We start from the raw sequence: 5,757 nt of genomic DNA on the forward strand, positions 1-5,757 counted from the left end.
GGGTGCCCAGAGGACCCCCAGTCAGCCAGTGGGCCTATACATGTGCACAGAAAAAATTCTGAAATATTTAACATTAACATTTTTATTGGTATACAAAATAAAAACCAAACAACGTTGACAAAAAGACCACTATGATTGGTTTCTTGATAATATGGCCCTGGGGGTCTGAAAAGCAGACTTGTGTGAAGTCAAACTGGAACAAGTTGCTCACTCCTTTTAAGTGGTCTTGGCCTGGAGCCCACTTGTTCTTAGCACTCTTATTGGTTGAAATCCATATAGAAGGATGGCTGTGATGGTAAAAACAGCTAATTATATGTCAAGCACACCCTGCGCTGCCTCATAAAGACCACTTGTTACCAGCTACATTTAACCAACTCACTGCCTCTGTGAATTCCTGTAGCATGTTTCAGTACAGGGTCAACAACTGGGAAACACAGACTCTAAGCCCACCCACATAACAGACTTATGGATGATGTCATAGGTTGCTGGGGGAAGGCACTAACCAAAATTCTGCCATCATCTCTCTTTCTATGTCTAGAAATGGCAACAAGAGAACAACAGGCTTTCCCCCCCTTGCACAACAGTGTATTTGTAATTTTTTCATATCTTAGTATATCTCTCTTCACTGCTATTCTCCCAAATTTCCAATGCTCTATCTTTACGCCACTTTCACAGCCCTCCCTCTCCTCTGTCTAGTTATCCATCACCGAGACTTTCCTCCTTTCACTCGAGGTTTTGGCTGCGTTCTGCTTGTTCTGTTTCCTGTTGGCCCGCTCAGCTTGGTGAGCTGTCAGCCAACCAGACGCCACAGAGGTGAAAAGACAAAATACAGCAAACACATGAAAAAAGAGAGTGAAATCTCTGTGTGGTAGCATCTTGTATTTCTGTAGTGAAGACAAAATGTCCTAACAAAGCTTGAAAGATAAGGGGAACCATCCAAGGATACATATTGGCACAAATTAGCTATGCTATTACCAACTTTTAGACATAAGGGCCTACATTTATGCAGTATTTTTACAATGATACAGTATTATTGGAGTTTTGAGTAATATGTATTATTACAGTGCCTAAACCATATAATAGGGTGCTAATTGCTGGTGCAAGGAAGGGCTTTATTCCTTGGTGCAAACACGATTTGGTCTCACCTAATGGGTTTGGGTTCCAGTTCATACTTCTCTTGACACCCTGGGGGCTTAAATTGGTCAGGTTTTGATTTATTAATTATATATGGTATTTTCCCCCCAGGTTAGGTTGATTTAGGAATTTTTTACCAGGCTTGTGATGAAACTAGGTTTTGGTTGGGGTTCACTGAAAGCTGCAGCACTTGAGACTCAGGTCTGGTCACAATTTAAAATCCATGCCATTTCAAGTAAGATCGAGCTTCAATTTCAGTGGGAGCCAATAGTGTGTTAATTGGGCTATGTTTAAGAGTTGGACTGGGGTCAAGGGTAAAGATTAAAACCAGGATTAAGTTTAGGCTGGTGTTATATTCAAGGACAAGCATGTGATGTTAAGAGTAAAGGGGTAAATGTCTTGTGTAGTGTTCTAGTAGCTCTACACAAATCAGTTCAACTGCAATGGATGAAAACAGCTGGTTTAAATTATATACACACATAATGATGAACATGCACACACCGACGAGTGGTATAAACACACGTAGAGTATAATATTGATTGACCAGACCTGTATTTCTTTCTGTGAGATGTAGACATTGGAGGAGACCTTGTAAACACAAGTTACCCTTCAACTAAACTTAATAACACAATATGACTGACCCATGCAATGATTATATTGACTTTGTGGGACTGTGTGTTTGTGTTGCTCTATGACCCTGAGTGGCCAATATATGTGAAAGTTGCATTCTCTACCAAAATCTGTTGTGTAAAATAAAATAAATACCCTGTCATAGTATTAGTTTGCAAAATTTAACACAACCAATCACTGCATGCAAAGCAGTAGTTGCAACATCAGTAAAATTCCATTGCAAAACTATTCTTTATTTAAACATCTTTATTTTGGCAACTTTGCTGAGCACACAAGTTCAAGAGGTCAGTACTTGATTTGTGCCAAACTGGAAACTCTGGTGCAGAATGGCATACAACCTCACACATATTCACATAAAGAAAACTTAAAATCCATCACATTAAATTTAGACCAATGAACAATATAAAGTGCAGAAAACAACCTAAAAAAAGCCAGGGCACGAGGTGAAGAGCTTGTCAGGTTTGCAGGGCTTGTAAATGTGATTTTAACGCTATTTGTTTTACTTTGTGGTTGTTCAAGAGAGTGGCTCGATCATGCTCTCCCCACAAGAGATGACCGAGGAGACACTCTGGGTTTCGGCAGTGCTCTTTCACATATAAACACTCTCTTTTTCAGCTATGATTCATCTTCTTAGTTACCCACATTCACACTTTACAACCACAGTCTTCAGCTGCTGGCCACTGAGCTGTACTGGTGCTGTTGGGGCTTTTGCACCATTTACATCATCTGGGTTTGACAGAAAGAAAGACACACATTACAGTGGAACATGTATTAGCAGACAGTGACAATTCAGTGCTCTTGTGGATCTTTAGCCCCACTGGCAAACAGGATACATTGAATTTTTATTTTCTGTTGTGAATGACACATCAAAATAGCTTAAAATGGCAAAAGGGAACTCAGATAAATGGTTTAGGGGAGACAAACTGGAAACAAATAAAAAAGGTTATATGGAACAAGAGTCTACAGCCATGCTAGCAGCTTTGTGAGGCTATACTAAATGCTAACATCAGCATGCTAACATGCTCACAATAACATTTCTAACACGCTGATATTTAGCAGCTAATGTTTATTATGTTTACAATCTTAGTTTAGTATGCTAACATTTGCTAGCACTAGGACTGTTGTGTGTTATGACTTTATTGAGGGTGATTCAAGATGACAAGAGATACTCAAACAATCAGAAAAATCATTACCCAGTAGTGTTGAGTGCATTGCTTAAAAAGCACCTGATTATTGAGGAAGGAGAGGCTGGTATCACTCACTCACTCACTCACTCACTCACTCACTCACTCCTGCAGTCCTGATTTAGCCAGCTGGCTTGTAAACTGAACCAGCAATCTTCCTATTTTCAAAGCCGGTGTAACTGTACATTTTCTTAACAGAGTATGCCTGTTTGGCACGAAATCTTCATTTCATCTGAATCTGCAATCATTGTTCTTTAGTGCTTTTTGTTCTCCATATGTTCCGAGTTAGTCCACATTTCCTCTAAGTTCCCCTTCTACTCATGAGCTTCCAGCTATACCGTGTATGTATGCATATTTATCATTAACAGCAGGCCAGGCAGGATCAGAGCACTGCATGACTTGGCTGCAGATGTGACTTTCCCTGTCTTGTTCATGATCTGGAGTTTGCTGTCTTTCAAGTCTTAAGTTGAGATTTGGCATTTCCTGTAGGAGGAGAAGCGTACATACTGACACCAGTTGGGCGAATCGGGTGAAAAAAATGGTGTCTCATTAGCGAAATAGATGTAATAGTTATATTGCAAAAATATTATTTGTCATATTCGTCGCCATTGGATGAATTTAAAGCTGCTATGATCCATATGTTTATATTAACAATGGATCAAATGACGACAAATAAATGTGAAAAGTAATTGCTTGTACTAAAAAACCCACAGAAAATTATCCAGCTCTGCTGTTTTATCCTCACTTCTACAGAGCGTAAAAAACAAAACAAAAAAAGGGTACAAAAAACAAAAAACTGAGTCAGTCTCAGTTTATTTTAACTGGGTTGAAAATTATAAAAACAGAAATTTTACTTGATTTGAACGAAATCCAGACTTGGTCCAACAACATTTAAACATGTTTGCTTAAAACAAACTTTACATTTTTTTTTTTTACTTCTTAAAAAGTGAGAACAATGGATGTAAAAAAAGAACTTGCTGCATTGCTAAAACTTCACAGAATGAGATGCTCAAATTCTTATTTTTATATTTATTCTGACTTTCAAAACCCAAGATTATAAAACTTAATTGGGTTGTCTTTCCTTACTTTTCTCTCAGGAGTTCGCCTATACTCCTTCACTTACATCAATAATACAAATGTTTTTGAAGGTGAAACCATTTACTGTACTACACTGAAGAAATGAGAATTAGAAAAAGATTTGATTTTATCGTGTTTACTTTAAAACTATATTTGGAGTTTGGTGCAGCAAAACGATAAACCAGGATAAATTATGATTTAATCCAGGTTTAATGTTAATTTGAATTGGTGAAACCTGTGTGTGTAGGTTGATAAAAACAGGTGTATTCTTCCTTTCACATCTTGCCTAGTGCAGCTGTGAGCTACAGTAGTAAAACTCATTGTGGAGAAATATTCACTGTAGGTATTGTAATAATAAATTTCAGAGTGATTTAAGTGAGGCTGAATTTGTGTTCCTCCAAGCGACTCCACATGTCAAAGTGTTCCCAATCCATCTGGTACCTTGCTGTATGAATATAAAACTTTTATAATACTGCCTGTCTCTCTGTCACATCGTCTTTTGTTCTGAGTGTGTCGCTGTCTCTCTGTTCCTCTTTGTCTCTCGACATCTTTACCAGCTTTTTTTTTTTATTGTAGTGTTGTATCATCTCCCAGCTCTGCGTGACACCTTTGGGTCCCATCTGTGGGAACGCAACATAGAAGAAGATGAGACAGATGGTGGGAGAGACTGGGGGGAGTTAGCAGTGTGTGTGTGTGTGTGTGTGTGTATGTGTAATGATACAATTTAGGGGCCGGAGTGTGTAGCCTACTGTTTGTTTCTGCAGTGTCTCTCTCTCTCTCTCTCTCTCTCTCTCTCTCTCTCTCTCTCTCTCTCTCTCTCTCTCTCTGTCTCTCTCTCTCTCTGACTTTGTCTCTTTTGCTCTTTTTCTGTGTGTATTTGCGTGTGGGAGAGAGTGTGTGCATGGTTGAGAGTAATAAATTTGTTAAAAGCTAAGAGCTACCTCTGTGAACTAGAAAGCTAATTACAGAGGAGCAGCACATGTGAAAGTGTAGTTATAGGTTTAACACACACAAACACACTTCATTCCTATTTTTAATTCCACTTGATGTTAGGCCGACTCCCACTAAAATGGTTTGTGTGTGTTACGCAAAGACTAAAATCTATATTCATTTTGAGAGCCTGATCTTAAGCTCTTGTAAAAACACGAGTGGATGGAAGGCTTTTAGGAGGAAGATTTTAATATACAGTATAGAAATGAGTACAGCTATATACATAAAGCCATTTTGAGGATTTGTAATGCATAAAGATGTGCATCTTTCAAACATCTTTATGTTTATGATTCTCCCTTATTGTCATTATGCCTTTCTCTGTTTCACTTTTTCTATTCATCTCACTTCCCCAGGCAGTAAGAATTGCATTCATATGGGACAATATTGCAGCGTACAACTTACATTTATAATGCCAATGTTCATTTACTATAACAATTCCTATTCCTTAACCTTAATCTTACTGTAGATGCCATGCTTTGGTCAAAATTTTATTGGGAAACATGGTTCCAGCCCTTTCAATATATGTCTTGCTCCATCCCTGAATTCCTCCCTTGAACAAAAACTTTCACATCTACAGCAGAGCTTCAGTCAGCGACCATGACACTGAATAACTCTGATTTACTGCGACAGATGCAGGTCTGGCCCCAAATGTATACACTAAGCTTTATTTAGTTTAGTTTACTCGTCTCTGTGACTCTGAGTTCCACTTTGTTTCCTGTCTGTTTCTGTAAACTCGGCTGCA

The sequence above is a fragment of the Siniperca chuatsi genome, linkage group LG3 (genome assembly GCF_020085105.1).
Source record: "Siniperca chuatsi isolate FFG_IHB_CAS linkage group LG3, ASM2008510v1, whole genome shotgun sequence".
Classification (NCBI taxonomy): Eukaryota; Metazoa; Chordata; class Actinopteri; order Centrarchiformes; family Sinipercidae; genus Siniperca; species Siniperca chuatsi.